Below are 17630 nucleotides of genomic sequence, written 5' to 3' on the forward strand. Positions count from 1 at the left end.
AACTTGCGTACTCAGCATCGGATACATGGACTACCTATGCCAAACAAGAACGTCGCCTTATTGCTTTCCACATGCGGTGCCTGAGATCCATCCTCGGAGTAACGTGGAAGGACCGAGTGACCAACGAAGCAGTGATATCTAAAACTAACTGCAACAGTATTTCAGCTATCTTGAAGCAGAGACGACACCGCAGGCTGGGACACGTTCACCGTATGGATCCTGACAGACTATCACGTGAGGTGATGCTTGGAGAGATCTCTATAGCCAAAAGACCTGTAGTACGTCCTGTAAAGAGGTTCAAGGACTCCTGTAAACGCGATATGGAGAGCTTTGGAACCGACACAAACAGATGGGAGGCAGGGGCTAGCATGAGACCAGAGTGGCGTGATGATATATCATCTGGAATGCCGAAGCATGATGAAGACTTGTTAAACAGTTTAAGGTAGAAAAAGCTTCGCAATGCTACCACTGCTCCTGCCTCAGCAGCCAGATACACTTGTGACAATTGCAGCAAGAGATGCCGTGCTGCCATTGGCTTGACAAGTCATATGAAAAAATGCAACCCATAAACACACAGACACTGCAACAATCATCTACCAAGATGTCCTGGCCAATATATGCAAACAACCAGTTTCGACAGACTTTGCTGTCACCTTCAGGTATTCAAAAATTTGTTATAAAATTTGTTAATTTTGAGTTGGACCCCATGCCAAGCTGTCACGAAGATAAAAGTGGCACATAATATAAAGGTCTGCTATAAATACGCCGTCTAAGTTGTATCTTCAATGATTAGAATATGCCCAGCTAACGTTAATAGATGTCCCAGTGTGTATTTTATTGCATACTGTGCTTTTTATGATGTAAAAATTATATCAGCGCTATGTATACGGACTTGGCCATGTGCCCAAGGTTCTTCTCGATTTTAAGTGTTTTATTTATGAAAAAACTTATATTACCTGCCACATTTTATCCTCATGGCACCTTTGCGTGAGGTCCAACTCAAAATAACTCATTTTATAAGATAAAGTTTTGAAGACATGAAGATGCCTGCAAAGTCTGTCGAAACCGGTTGGTCGTAAATAAAGAAATATTTATGTGATCTTGGCTTTAGAAGGTTTTTACCAAGTAAAACAGAACGCTCCTTCTAATTTCTTAACATAAGAGCTTTCGTTAGAAATAAAGAGATACAAGTGAACTAATATACTTCTTCCGGTTAATTATTCAGTCCTCTTTTTTTCTTTCCTTTTTTCCCCCCCTCTGGTCTTTCTCTGCACCCTCGGCTTGCCTTGCTACGGCCGCGCGCGCACGCGCGCTTGTGTGTGCGTGTGTGTGTGTGTGTGTGATTGTGTGTGTGTGTGTGAGAGAGAGAGAGAGAGAGAGAGAGAGAGAGAGAGAGAGGGAGGGAGGATTTTGTAATCATTTTTTTCTGGATGAGGAGTGGGGGAATAGCTGATACGCCCATGTGCGTTACCCATGAATCGGCGCTACTGAAGTCTCAGCGCCGTCGTGGACACGATGTTGAAAAGCTAAGTGACTGGCTATCCTCTCACAGAGAATCTGCAGGGTGCCATTAGACTGTTAGGAGAGCGTCGCTGCCTGGAAACATTGCAGCTTGAGAGTGGCTGTATCCGATTCGTTGACGGATTGGAGGGGAGGGTGGGGGGAGGGAGCGGCAGGGTGGTTCTCTTCCCTGCAGTAGTTGCAGGTGGGTGCAGCTGCTGTGCTGATGAAAGCGGACGACAATCCCCCGCTAATTGGAGAGACGGACGCGCCCCGGCTGGTTTGTCGCGTTATTCAGTTGTCGCGAGCCCTACGTGGCCAGACTGCCGCCAGGGACCGCCACGTGATCGGCAAGGCGATGCGTGGGCAGCGACAGACCTCTCGTGTACTGCGCTCTGCAGGTCCCACGTGTCGAGTAACGAACCTCAGGGCTGTTCTAAGTGTTGCAGGGAACTGCTGTCGGCACTGACTGATCGGTGTCTAAATGTATTTTTTGAAAAGTAAGGTTTTGGTTCAACAACTTGTAACCCACCCACTTCACCGGTTTATGCTGTACTCGACCGCAATTACGTGCACCTAATTTGTCGGAAAGCTATCGATCTTCTTCTTCTTTTGAGATATTCTGGCGAAGTTGCTTGTTACGGTGGACTCGTTGCCAGGGTCTTTCTCTATGTCTTCTTCTTTGGCCCTTCTAATTCCTATTCTTTGAGGGGAGTTTGTCATTCCCCATCATCCTTTCTAGGTGTTCCTTCTGCTGTGACATAGGATTTTATCATTTAGACTAAAAATTGTTAGTTCTTTTCTAAGTTCGGTACTCTTTAGTCTGTCTCGTAATGTGCAACCCCTAATTTGTTTCAAGAATTTGATTTCTTGGACCTGACTGCGACGCTCATGTTTCGTTAATCACCCAAGTTTCGCTTCCACAGAGCAGTGTGAGGATTGCAACTGTTTTGTAGAATTTAAAAAAAATGGTTCAAATGGCTCTGAGCACTATGGGACTTAACAGCTGAAGTCATCAGTCCCCTAGAACTTAGAACTACTTAAACCTAACTAACCTAAGGACATCACAAACATCCATGCCCGAGGCAGGATTCGAACCTGCGACCGTAGCTGTAGAATTTAATTTGAGTATTTTTCCTAGTTTGTGACAACAGCCTTGTCAGAGTTTTAACACCGGTTCCAGTCAGATCACCGACGTAAAGCGCTGTAGGGCTTGGATAGTACTTGGGTGGGTCACTGTCCAGGCCTGCCGAGTGCTGTTGGCTAGCGGAGAGCACTTAGCCCTTGTGAGTCCAATTGAGGCGCCACTTGATTAAGTAGCCGCTCCGGGCACGAAAATTGACAACGGCCTGGAGAGCAGTGTGCTGACAATATGCCCTTCGGATCCGCATCCGATGACGCCGAAGGGCTGAGGAAGCACACAGCGGCCGGTCGATATCGTTGGTTCGTCACGGCAATTTCGGGCGGTGTTTGTTTTATCTTTCCTATTTTCGTTTCTAAGGTTTCTCTCAATTCTCCCACATACTCATCTGAATTTACTAGGCTTAGTTTCTATATTTTTGCTGTAGCTCACAAACTAGGTAACTGAAGTGACTTACTTCCTCTAAAAACTTCTGATCTACAACTATTTTGGATCTGACGTGTTCTTTCCCCATGAATGCCATTGTCTTAGTTCTCCTGATGAGAGATCCACGTCAGATTTGGCACTTATTTGTTTCAGTAAGTAAATTGCTTTCTGTAGTTGCTCTTCTTTATCTCCTAGGATCACTGCACTGTCAGCAAACAGGAAGTTATTTAAAAGTGTATTCCTGTCTAGGTATATACCTTTTTGAAATTGTTTACCACATATGCATTAATTCGTTTATTTTAAAGTTGAAAAAAGCCATCGATTCGGAATTAATAACCAGTTTGTTAAAATCATACTTAACTTCACAAGTAACAACCGGTTACGCACGTATTTCTAACGTCAATCTGTGCTTGCCCGGGAGTAAATTCTCGTTTTAAGCGAAAAAACCTTACTTAATGTTCATACTCATAACCTCAGAACTGTTCAAAGTAATCATAAAGAAAATGGACACTTAATAGCTCATAGCAGCACACTACGCGATAATACTTACTTAGGGTAACCTCAAAATAATATTTACCATTACGAATTTTCGTAAACATACTTTTACAAATAATCTAAGTTCATTCTCAGTAGTACTTGATTTAAACCATAATCAAAAAATGGCTCTGAGCACTATGGGACCTAAATTCTGAGGTCATCAGTCCCCTAGAACTAAGAACTACTTAAACTTAACTAATTTAAGGACATCACACACATCCATGCCCGAGGCAGAATTCGAACCAGCGACCGTAGCGGTCGCTCGGTTCCAGACTGTAGCGCCTAGAACCGCTCGGCCACCCCGGCCGCCTGAACCATAATCGTTTCAAAGAAACAGTAAAACACTGTGGAAAAGTTCGAACACGACAGTCAAGACATCCATACAGAAAGTTTTGTGAGGGACATACTTTAGTACTCTTATAGTTTTAAATAATGACATTATGTGGAAAACGTGTAGTCACTGGGATAAGTGTAATTGTGGAAATGAAAAGAAAAATATGTAAAAATGAATCTAACTATGAGAAATAATAATCATGAATGTATGATACATCGTTGTATACACATTTCCACATGTCCAAAAATGTGCTATGAATTCGAAATATTTGTCCCACCTTGAAAGGCGGACAGAGATCAGGAACTGTCAGAAAGGTCACATAATCTATAACTCGCCAAACGCTTTCACTTACAGTAAACGCGATAGCCCGTAATAGCAACAGGTAAATCGCAATTCAAGGCGACAGTGACAAATACGTTTGTCGTTTCGGAGAGTATTTTCGGTTAGAAAAGTCAGCTTCTATGACGGGCAGAGATAATGGAATATCGCAGTGGTCATTGCTATTATCTATGATATTGCTACATACAAACTATTCAGTTATGAGTACTTTAAAACATATAAAATGTTATTTGTAGTAAGATAGTGCGAAAACGGAGTCTCTTATTGCGAGTTATAGGTTAGCTTTGTATAATATTGGTATGAAGCTGTTAACTATGATAGTTAAAAGTCTTTCTTATGTTAGAATTTTCCACAAATATTAAGTTTTAGAGCAAAATCGTTATGCAATGTCAGAAACCGATCAAAAAACGTTTCTAACGATTCGTCATTCATGCTGTGCGATTAGTATGTGTTCAGGAAAAGGTATGTTGACTTGAGAAATCAGATATATTACTATCACAGAACATTAAATGATATAATTACATAAGATGTAAAATTTACTATTATTTTCCAAATTCTGTGGTTTCAGCAGTTGTTTTCAATGTTAACTTCAAAAGTTAATAATTGTTCAAATGGCTCTGAGCACTATGGGACTTGACATCTGAGGTCATCAGTCCCCTAGAACTTAGAACTATTTAAACCTAACTAACCTAAGAACATCACACACATCCATGCCAAAGGCAGGATTCGAACCTGCGATCGTAGCGGTCGCGTGGTTCCAGACTGAAACGCCTAGAACCGCTTGGCCACTCCGGCCATCTATTAATTGTTGTTGTCACTCAAACTTAATGACTTTTAATTAATGAGCAACAACATTAACGTCCAAAATCAAGCAAACATTGTAACGCTCTCAATACCATTCAAATTAAGCGTTCATAACCTGACACAAAGCTTTCGTTTTAATTACTCTGAGAATTTCAATCTTTACGTTTACATGAGGCTCCCAAAACCGGTTTTCGTAAATTGTTTTCTCCATATTGCTTCGAGATGGTTGTGTGACCACTCCAATATCGATTTTAGAAGTGCGGTTCCAGCAGCTGGAATTTCTCTTCCATACTCCATTTTCACTCCCATGTAAACGCACAACCGTACTTGTAGCGTGCTTGTATTGTCTGAATATGTCTCGTTTTTAAAAATCTGGACGGGAAGACGTCTTGTGCTGTGAAGGAGAACTAGAAATATTAGACTGAGCATGACTTTGTCTACCTCCGATACTTAACTGAAGAGAAACAGCCACTGTGTAATCAGAAACCGATATTACAGCAGTCTGTCTTCCGGAAGTTATCTCATGTAAACGTAACAAGTGTCTTGATACAATACATAGCCGACAACATTGAAGGTCCACTGTACAGGCTTTACAAGTTGTTTTTAACCGATTCAGGTTAATGCATTTGTCACAGTTAGTTTACACATTAGTGCCATTGATTATACGTAATTTACACATCTATATAAAGACAGGTTGTAGTTTAGCATTATAAGCAAAAATCTCGGAAATTTAACACCGATTTATTTCAAATTTTTACAGGATGCTGTAATATATATATATATATATATATATATATATATATATATATATATATATATATATATATATATAATGGTGTCCCAGCTATCTTGTCCACCCAAAATATCTCTGGAACAATAAGAGCTATTGGAAAAAGACTTTCACCGGTATCAATGTAGGGCTGGGGCCCATGAATGTACATATTTGGAAACATTCTAAAACGAAAGCATATTTGTTTTTTTAACATAAACCTATATTTTTTCTTCATCAATACATAGCATGACAAAACACATACACAATGGTGTTGATTGCAACGCAATATTCCCATTAAATCCCGAGATATTAAGACGCGAAGTTGACGCTTGAAACACCCGACGTGCGGTGCTAGCGCACGTCCTGAGTCTCAGGCGTGAACCCCATGCTGCCCGTAATCGCGATGTGATTGACATTTGTAATCACACCTCCACACTTATCAAGAGGTCCGAAACGAATAATACGATCTGCTGCGCGATTACGGGCAGCATGGGGTTCCCGCCTGAGCCTCAGAACGTGCGCTAGCAGCGCATGTCGGGTGTTTCAAGCGTCAACTTCGCGTCTCAATATCTCGGGATGTAATGGGAATATTGCGTTGCAATCAACGGCATTGTGTATGTGCTTTGTCATGCTATGTACTGCTGAAGAAAAAATATAGGAGGTACATTTAAAAAAAACATAAGTTTGTGTTAAAAATCACATATGCTTTCGGTTTAGAATTTTTGCAAATATGTACATTCATGAGCCCCAGCCCTACATTGATACCGGTGAAAGTCGTTTTCCAATAGCTCTTATTGTTCCAGAGATATTTCGGGTGGATAAGATAGCTGGGACACCCTGTATACCGATACTTTAATAAACGTTCAGAGACATAAGCTACATATTTTTAATATGTGTGGTACATATTTGTATATGTAACGCATAAATGGGAAACGTTGTAAGTAAAAATCTCGAAAAGTCTTTGACCGATTTTTTCATTTTTTTTACGTTATACCACCATAATCATTCTGGCGGACATAATCTACATACATTTAAAAGATATGTGGTATATAAATACATAGGTATACATGAAGAGGAAACATTGTTAGAAAAAAAACTCGAAAAGTTTTCTACCGTTTTAGTTCAAAATATTAAACGATTTCTCTATTAAAATCCAGATGGGCATAGACTATATCATTTTCGTCATTCCAGACGTCGTGGGGTTGGGCGGCAACCCCTCATTATAGATGTCGGACGTCGTAGGCTGGGTACACTAGTAAAACGGAACAGGCGGCGAACTGTGGCGGAACTTGAATCAGATTTTGATGCTGAGCGGAGAACAAGTGTGTCTGGACATACAGTGCACCGAACACTCCTTATTGGGCCTCCGCAGCCGACGACCCATGCATGTGCCAATGTTAACACCACTTTATCAGCTACTACGGTTGAAATTGGCACGTGACCAACGGCACTGGATGTTGGTGCAGTGACAGAGTGTTTCATGGCCTAATAAGTCCCGATAGCTTCTTCACCATGCCAATGACATGGCAATCCATAGTGTTCCAGGGGAACAGCTCCCTGACCAGACGAAGATAAGTGACGGCGGCTCCATTATAATGGTGGGAACATTCACGTGGATATTCGTGGGACCTATGGAGCTCCTGCCAATGAGTATCGTACGCTGGTTGCAAACCATGTACACCCTTTCATGACCATAATTCTTCTCAACGGCATGTGCGTCTTTCAACACTATAATGCACGCTGTCGTACTGCCAGGAGTGTGATGGAGTGGTTAATCAAACACAGTGGCGAGTTCCGGTTGATGTCTTGGTTCCCCAGCTCGTCAAATCTGAATCCGATCCAACATATCTGGGATGTGATTGAACGTGGCGTCAGAGCTCACTGCCCCCCTCCCAGTAATTTACGGAAATAAGGCGACTTGTGTGGTCAGATGTTATGCCAGCTCCCTCCAGTGACCTACCAAGACCTCATTGTTTCCATGCCTCTAGGCGTCGACTATCCGTGCCAAAGGTGGACATGGCAAGTGTTAGGTAGGCTGTCATAAGGTGCTGGCTGATCAGTGTTTATTATGTTACCTCATGTATCTAGTTTTGCAGAATAGCGCATAATGCAGGAAAGTAGCCGTTATATTCTTTTCTCCTTCTCCCTCGACTCTCTCTCCATCTCCTCCTCCCCCTCTCGTTGTCCATCTCCTCTTCCCTCATTTATTCCTCTGCTCCTCCATCCACTCTCAACTCTCACTGTCCATTTCCTCAGTAACACACTCTCTCTCCATGTTCTCCTAACCCCTTTCTTCGTCTGTCTCCCCTTCCCCCTCTCTCTGTTTAATTACTCCCCAGTCCCTTCGCTGCACATGTCCTCTTCTACTCTCTCCCTCTGATCGTTGTTTATTACTTTTGCAAACAAAATGAAGAAACTTAAAATGAATGGTTAAAATAAGCTAAGATCATTAACATCAGGGGAACAGGAGAAGCCTCTCCGGCTGCTGGATCTGTGAGGATAGGTGCATCAATGAAATCTGTGAACGGGTAGCATTTTAAAGGTACGGATGATTTAGATCCCGTAGTAGTATTATCATCATAAGTCAGTAAGTCATAAATACAACTTTCCTGTTTCCTCTTACTACTAAGTGCAAAGAAGAAAACAAGAAGCACAATGTTTTGCATATAATTATTGTTTAAAATTTTTTGTATCTACACATATCAAGAAAGTTTTGCAACACCTCGGTTCCGAGAGTTTCGGAACCTGTACAAATAATTGGAATAGAGATCAACATAAACGTAATTTCTGCCCTTTTTCTTGCTTATGAAAAAAACACATTGCATGGTTCAAATGGTTCAAATGGCTCTGAGCACTATGGGACTCAACATCTGAGCTCATAAGTCCCCTCGAACTTAGAACTACTTAAACCTAACTGACCTAAGACATCACACACACCCATGCCCGAGGCAGGATTCGAACCTGCGACCGTAGCAGCCCCGCGGTTCCGGACTGCAGCGCCAGAACCGCACGGCCACCGCGGCCGGCCACATTGCATGATGTGCTAACATATAGTGCGACCTTCTGAAGAGGTGGTCCAGATTGCTATACACACCCGTACCTCTAATACCTAGTAGCACGTCTTGCATTGGTATATGCCTGTATTCGTTGTCGCATACTAACCAGAAGTTCATTAAGGCACTGTTGGTTCAGATTGTCCCACTCCTCAACGGCGTTTCGCCGTAGATCCCTCAGTGGTTGGTGGGTCACGTCGTCCATAAACAGCCCTTTTCCAGTTATCCCAGGCATATTTGTTAGGGTTTATGTCTGGAGAACATGTTGGCCACTCTAGTCGAGCAATGTCGTTATCCTGAAGGAAGTCATTCACAAGATGTGCACGATGAGGGCACGAATTGTCGTCCATGAAGACGAATGCCTCCCCAATATGCTGCCGATATGGTTGCGCTATCGGTCGCAGGGTGGCTTTCAAGTGGGGAGTGAAGTTGTGCGTCATGCAGCCTATTGCGTACAATATGAGTCGTAGCACGACATCCTGTGGGTGCACGAAAAGCATTATTCAAAATGGTGGCGTTGTTGTCAGGGTTCCTGCGAGCCAGAATCCCTAGGTATTGTGCGCAATAGGCTGCATGATGCTCAACTTCACTCCCCACGTTCAAGGTGAGATCCATCTTTGCAACCACGACACCATGCAGCGCGGTACAGATGAGACCAACAACACGCCGAATGGACCGCTCAGGATTGGCATCACGTTCTCTTCACCGATGAGTGTCGCATATGCCTTCAACCAGACAATCGGACACGTGTTTGTAGACAACTCGGTCAGGCTGAATGCCTTACACACACCGTCAAACGAGTACAGCAAGGTATAGGTTTCCTGCTGTTTTCGGGTGGCATTATGTGGGCAGAATGCGCCGCTTGTGATGATGGAAGGCGCCGTTACGGCTGTACAATACGTGAATACCATTCTCCGACCGATACTGCAACCACAGCGGCGAGGCGTACGTCTTCATGGACGACAATTCGAGCCCCCATCGTGCACATCTTGTGAATGACTTCCATCAGGATAACGACATCGCTCGGATAGAGTGGCCATCATGTTCTCCAGACATGAGCCCTATCCAACATGCCCGGGATAGATTTAAAAGAGCTATTTATGAATGACTTGACCCACCAAGCACTCTGAGGGATCCACGCGGAATCGTGCGCCAATCTGAACCAGCAGTACCTTAATGAAGTTGTGGATAGTACGCCACGACGAATACAGGCATGCATAAATGCAACAGGACGTGCTACAGGATATTAGAGATACCGGTGCGTACAGCAGTCTGGACCACCACCTCTGAAGGTCTTGCTGTATGGTGGTACAAGTTGTAACGTGTGGTTTTCATGAGCAATAAAAAGGGCGGAAATGATGTTTATGTTGATCTCTATTCAAATTTTCTATATTGGTTACGGAACTCTTGGAACCAAGGTGATGCAAAACTTTTTTTGATGTGTGTAACTAATATCTTTGAGTAAATGTATCGTTTCTGTTCGTTTCATTGCATATTTCTCTCTGTTACCCTCTGTACTACACTGTAGCAGTTCCCGCTATGTATGGTCCAATTCGTCGAGCTGCGTTAGTTGGCAGAGACACATCATGCGAGGATTACTTTCGTTCCTATCTTTTGCATGCCAGTGTATAATTCTGATGCGATTACCGTGTAACATTGATCTAAGTACAGATCATCAATACTGGAAACATCTCGTGTAATTAATACCGTTTTATAGCTGGGGATCGTCTATCATTTGACGAAAATTGGTAGTTTTAATTATGCGTCGTACAGCTATGGTGCCAGATCATGTTATTTCAGAAATAGTCTTTCTGCAATTGCTGTGGCATGTTTTTAAGAATCTAAGAGCAAAGAGATTGCTGGTTTTTAAAAGCAAAAATCTACTAGTCACAGTTATCCAGTACCGACATAAAAATATTACTCAGACGTTTTCAAGCGGAAAAGAGGGCTGAGTGTCCCAGGCGCCTGATGCTTGGACAAGCGCGCAAAACACGGCTGGAACAACAACGTGGACGCTACTTAGCACTGTAAACAACCTCTCTGTTTTACCACTGATTTCCCAGGCCGCTGGGCAAATGGATTGCTCGCGGAGGTAGAGTGCCACATTCCTCTCAGCACACTCCACCGTGTCACAAATATCGCTTTGCAGAAAATCAGTAAGGGAATTTGCGTGGGCGAGAAAAAAAGTAGCTTTCCTTAAACGTATCAGAACACAGATGAACAGAGTTCATTTGTTTGTTCTTTACTTTTTATTTATTTACTCAATAAATTGCTTAAGGCTACCACATCGTGTACAAAGTTCAAAAACAATATTTGCAGGTAAACAGAAATCTTCCACGCGCTTAGTTGTCCTTTGGGATGCTTAACAAGAGATTAAACAGCAAATATGCAATGTCATTAGTACGCTAACCGCAACCTTCTGATGAGTGGCAGCTCGGTATCTTTGGACGCAGGGTGCTGCGTAAACTGATGGGAGCAGCAGGGTTGTATTTAGAATCTACAGACAGCTAAGCTTAACTTGTGGTGAGGGACCGACCAGGATACTTTCGCGATAACTAACATGCAAAAATAATATTTTAAAGCCATTTCCTAATTAAAAGCCTATATATCAGTTTTATAACGTTTATTATTTTATTATATAAAATTTTACTATACAGTTCATATCAGTAATAGATGGGATAAATAATAAAAGTAACTGAAATCATTAAGATATTGGGCAATAGCTATGACCACCTATATACATTTAAAAAATCAGATTCTTGTCCAGCCAAAAACCAGTATTTAAATTTTGAAAATTGCTTATTGTAACCATAAGCAAACATGTTTTAAACAAATTCAAAAAATAGAAGGAATCTAGTAACCAACCAAATATTATTTATATTTAATACAATTCAATACTTTCCTAACGATTACGATTATAATGAACGTTTCAAGTAATCTTACTGGCTACTTATGTCAATTTTATGGCTCAGACACCTTAAAACATCACTTTCAGCCCTGAGCGAAGCCGCAACGTTAAGATTGTCTTCTGAAACGGAGTTTGGAAGCCTATTTCTGATCAACTTAAATTCTGAAAATGACATTTCGCCACGGCTGCATGTGCCCGTAAGTGAGTGATACATTCTTAGAGTGACCTCAATGTCAGGAAATTGTTTTTGACGTTTTGTGTGTCCTGGTTTGAATTAAATGAGGTACAGAAGTAACTGACTTTACCTCAGATCTCCAAAATTCTTTTAACCGTTCTTCTGAAAGTCTTAGTGACTTAGCCTCTGACGTATCGTGTAACTGACCAGGTGTGATAGCGTTTTTTGAGAGGTGAATCCTGTCAGTTCGTGTTAGCTGACCACTGAAAAATTTTGCCCAATGAGCTCTTGCAAAGTAAGTCTACGTGCTTTTAGACTGTAAGAGAGCACAAACCGCACCATTACTACAATTTTATTTAATATTACATTTTTACTGTGCGGGCGCCTTTGTTGTGAGGACAAATAGGCTGGGGGAAGGGGCCAAGGGAGAGGAGAGACAGGCAATTGAGGATGATATAGTTTATGTAGATCTAGAACGAATGAACAGTTGGACCGCCTTGTATACGGCGTCGACAATGTATGGTTAACAAGAAGTTGGAGAGCAATCTTACCTAGACATGTTCTTATGAAGTTTGTTGAAAGAATCACCAAAAAATGTTGTGTGAACGGAGACCGAATGGTAAAAGACAGACGTAGACTAGAAAATGTGCAAGAAAATACAAAATCTCTTAGATGATATCGAAAAAATTCTCTGCAGAGGACTAGGGCGCTGCAGTCATAGACTGTGCGGCTGATCCCGGCTGAGGTTCGAGTCCTCCCTCGGGCATGGGTGTGTGTGTTTGTCCTTAGGATAATTTAGGTTAAGTAGTGTGTGAGCTTAGGGACTGATGACCTTAGCAGTTAAGTCCCATAAGATTTCACACACTCACCCTGCAGAGGACAGAGAAGAGGAAAGTTGTTGAATTTAATACGCACAGAGGGTTGTAATTGTATGAGAAGATGATGTATTTGTTCGTCATAGGAGTCTCTTCGGACTACTTTTACTTTGTTTTGTAACCAAGTTGCATTTTAGTTACTGATGGCACTATGGTGACGGAGAAATACCATACTGGAAGGTATAAATATTAACAGTTGCGTACAACTGTGTATTAGACAATTACGAAGTCAAAGACGTCAACATTTCAAATATCTCTTAAACAGACATTACGAAGCGGGAGGGGTGGGGGGATTTATTAAAACTGTAATTGTCTATGTAAATCTTGAAGTAATCTAAAAAATAACTTCATTCTTAAAAACCATAATTAAATACTGTGAAGATTTGTGACTGCCTGTAGCATAAAAAAAAATCGCCTACCGTGGTCACCGAGACACTTTACATAGCAGGCCGACCACGTAGCCCCAACAGAACCACATTTTATGCTTGGTATACTTCACGTTACCGTTTATCGTACTGTGCAGTGAGGACTTTCCAGTCATCAGTCTTCTGGCTGGTTTGCAGCGGCCCGCCTGTACCAACCTTTTAATCTCAGAGCCCCAGTGTCATCTACGTCCTCAGTACGTACCACAGCCTCTGGCTTCCTCTACAGTTCTTACTCTCTACAGCTCCCGCTACTAACATGTTACTCCGTAAGGTCTTAAGAGATGTTCTACCATCCTGTCCCTTCTTCTTGTCAGTGTTTTCCACATATTCCTTTTCTCTCCGATTCTGTGAAGAACTTCCTCATTCTTTATCTTATTAGTCCAGCTAACTTTCAACATTTTTCTGCAATACCAAACCTCAAATGCTTAGATTCTTTTCTGTACCGGTTTTCCCACAATTCACGTTTCACTACCATACAGTGCTGTGCTCCAAACGTACATTCTGAGAAATTAATTCCTAAAATTAAGTCCCGTGCATAGTAGCAGTATTCTTGACCAAGAATGCCCTTTATGCTAGTGCTAGTCTGCTATTTACTTCCCCCTTGCTCTGTCCATCATCGGCTATTTTGTTCCTAATCAGCTACTTTCGTTCGTCTACTTCGTAATCCCCAATTTAAGCTTCTCTTTGTTCTCATTTCTGTTACTTCTCATTACTTTCCTCTTTCTTCAATTTACTCTCAGCCCCTATACTGTACACATTAGACTGTTCATTCCATTCAAGAGATTTTGTGATTCTCCATCACTTTCACTCGGGCTAGCTATGTCATCAGCCAATCCCATCATTGATATCCTTTCTCCCCTTCATTTTTAAGCCAACTCTTGTACCTTATACACACTGAAACTGCAACATCGATAGAAGACAGAATACGTCGTTAAAGTAGCGTGAAATATTGATTTCGTAGGAAAATGAATAACATTTGAGTGTAGCGGCAGAGAGTAGATAGTAGTAAATCCAAATACATTCTGAAAGGAAGATTATGCAGCTGAATTCTATTTCAGGAATCTCACTTGAGTGTTGACTGTTTGTGATAAGGTCTTGTTACGTTCCAGTAAGTAGGAGAAGCGTCTAACCGCACTTTCCGGAATTCGGCGGTGGCCTATCGAGACTGCGGCTTATCGTTTCACGAAACTGGTGGTCGCTTCCGTCAGCATCCCATGACTATCAAACTAATACAGATTTGATGGATTCAGGGAGGCGCAAGTTGTATCTTAAGGGTTCCGTGCGACTCTCGCTGGAGGGGACATAGGTATTGTTCGCTCGGTCGTCCAGGATCGTACAGCTACGTCATGTATGTTGATTCAGCATATGGACAATTTTTTAGTGCAACAAATAGTAACGGACATTGCGTCAGTTATGAGTAGCAAGAACTGCCAACGTAGCGATAATCAAATCAAATGGCTCCAGGCACTATGGGACTTAACATCTGAGGTCATCAGTCCCCTAGACTTACAACTACTTAAACCTAACTAACCTGAGGACATCACTTACATGCATGCCCGAGGCAGATTTCGAACCTGCGACCGAAGCAGCCTCGTGGTTCCGGACTGAAGGGCCTAGAACGGCTCGGTCACAGCGGCCGGCTAGCATTTCAGCTTCCTTTTACATGGAGGTAGGCAGATGCGCGCCGACAGTGGAGCAACACTGGGCACACGAATAATACTTCGACATTTTTCCACACGAGTCTCAGTTTTGCGTACAGCATCACAATGCTGGTAACCATGTGTGGAAGCTCCGAGGAGAAAGAACGTTGCCTAACCTCAGTCGTCATAACCTTTGGCACCCAGCTTCTCGTGTGTATGTATGGGGTGCACCACCACCGTCAAAACCTCCCGTACACAAAACTGGTAATTCATACAGCATCCATTACATCTCTGATTTGTTATGGCCAGTGCCTAAGCCCTGTCTTCAATGTCTCCGTGACAACTATCAGGAAGACACCACAAGCCCCACGTGTTGCCTGTCTGTGCTAACCTACCTCGATAAGAGGTTCAAGTCTTCTTGAATTCTAACCCACTGAAAACATTTAGTGATCAGTTGCTCAGAGACAGCATACCAAAAGCCCCACGTGTTGCCTGTCTGTGCTAACCTACCTCGATAAGAGGTTCAAGTCTTCTTGAATTCTAACCCACTGAAAACATTTAGTGATCAGTTGCTCAGAGACAGCATACCCTCACGCCGGCCTTTGTGACTGGGCGATTCTAGGCACTTCAGTCTGGAACCGTGCTGCTGCTCCGGTCGCAGGTTCGAATCCTGCCTCGGGCATGGATGTGAGTGATGTCCTTAGGTCGGTTAGGTTTAAGTAGTTGCTTTTCGCGAAGTGCTCTACCATCATACAGGCTACGCATATTTTTAAACAACAATGTACAGTTTTTCTGTTAAAACAGCCTGCCAGAAAAAAGTGCTGTTCTGACAAAATGTGCAGTATAGTTTTCTTTCTCGCAGTCCGATTTATGTATGATATCGGGGTATTTCAATCATTGGAAATTAATTTTCCCATATCGTTTGCGCAAATGAAAGGTGGCTATCGTAAAGGGGAAATGCCCTCTCTCCTTACACACAAGTTTAAACAAAAACTGTACACGTAGTTTTCTGTTTTTATTTTTATTTATTTATTACTTTCATCCTCACAGTCTGTTTTAACAGGAAACAGGAAATTTGTGTTTATGGGTTGTCGTGCTTATGATTGGAATACTGCTACGGACTCAATCGTCCAACTTTGTAATCCTAGCCGTTGAACTATTTGAAATACTGGCATTGAAGCCACAGCTGGAGAGGTCTTTCTCTCATACCCCGTACACCAATGATCCCAAGCTATTTGCCCATTCGTTTGAAGAGACCTCAGTTGTCAATCAAGGTTTTGTTTGCAATAGCAATAAATGAGGCACAAGGTTACAGGAAGGAGGTAGAGGAAATAGAACAAGGGGACCGACAGGGAAAGGGAGGTGTTGGACTGAGGAAGGAGGTTGAGATGGATAGAGACTGTAATGTTGATGCATTAAGCTGTCCTGAAAGCGGTGCTGATATTCAAGATAGTAAAACCAGGTTAAAAGCTGTGAGCTATCTGGGGAAGTTAACCTTGCATTACTGACCAACTGTTTCACCAGGTATCCAGTCTAGTTTACCAAATTCTCAACCAGTCTAACATTAATTATAATCTTTTAATAGTCATCTTACGACAACCGGTGATTATATATATAAAGAGAATTTAAATAAAAAGAAATAAATCAGTTTATATTTGGACATTTATTTTAACATTGATCATTGAAATTTCAGCATATTAAACTTGATTCATAACTAAACTGGTGCCTTATTTAGGATTGTGTGTGAGTTTGTAATCTTACGGAATACATCAAATATGGAGCTAAGATTGGGAGACTGCATACAACACTACATTCATAAAATAACACACGAAGAACGTTGAAACATATGGAAGAGGAAATTAACCACAACCAACTGATTCAATTTTCACCCAAAGACGTTACCTTCGTAGCGCAACCCAGTCCGTCATGAAATTACCACACGCTGGTATACTAAATTCATACGAACTCTCTGTGAAATCTTCCCGAAAAGAATAGCTGAGGGCTACTTTGATGATTACACCACATGCTTCACGTGGTCAACTTGGTTTACAGAAAGAGTGTAACTCCACAATAATTTTGATAATTAAAATAAATTACATCGAAAGGCAATTTACAAAAGAAAAATTCGAACTGGTTACTATCGTCTTACTATTAACCTGATGGGTCTAGCAATTGTATAAGCACGTGGTACTGGTCTCACAAAGTACACCCCACGTGGGTTGAACATAAAGAAAAGTTGCTATATTGAAAAATATTGTCAAGACGAGACTTTATAATCTCACTCACATTCGCATTTAAGATTGATGATCTTAGAGTTACGGATCATCCACATGTGGTTCCACTTTACTCACAAAGTAGTGACAAAGCAACTACTGGAAGATATTCTGAAATTCACAATCGAATTACACTGTGTTGCAATTTAAGACAACATATTTTAGATCTAAACCTGAAACAAAGGTGATTAAATTTTCCGTTAGGCTGAACTTAAGAAATCCATTGTCCTACGGACTTAGCACAGACGCCCTCAGCCGGTGATCTTACCACTTGAGACGCTCGCCTTGGACCGACTGGCGTGGACCAGAAGTGACCAGAAAGGCAGCTTCCTATAACAACATGGCAAGGGACGGACAGGACCATACCAAGTAGAGAAACCTCTTTGCTTTTCGAAAGCGTACCTACCTGTTCCGACGTTGGTCCTACT

The 17630-nt window shown here is 42.0% G+C and overlaps 1 protein-coding gene across 9 annotated transcripts in view; it reads left to right on the forward strand.

Annotated features, from left to right (window-relative positions):
• The window catches only part of LOC126272639 (protein madd-4), a 1706630-nt gene that overhangs the window by 1047547 nt on the left and 641453 nt on the right, over positions 1 to 17630 (forward strand). The gene's annotated exons all lie outside the window — the stretch shown is intronic.

This window comes from Schistocerca gregaria, chromosome 5, assembly GCF_023897955.1.
Source record: "Schistocerca gregaria isolate iqSchGreg1 chromosome 5, iqSchGreg1.2, whole genome shotgun sequence".
Classification (NCBI taxonomy): Eukaryota; Metazoa; Arthropoda; class Insecta; order Orthoptera; family Acrididae; genus Schistocerca; species Schistocerca gregaria.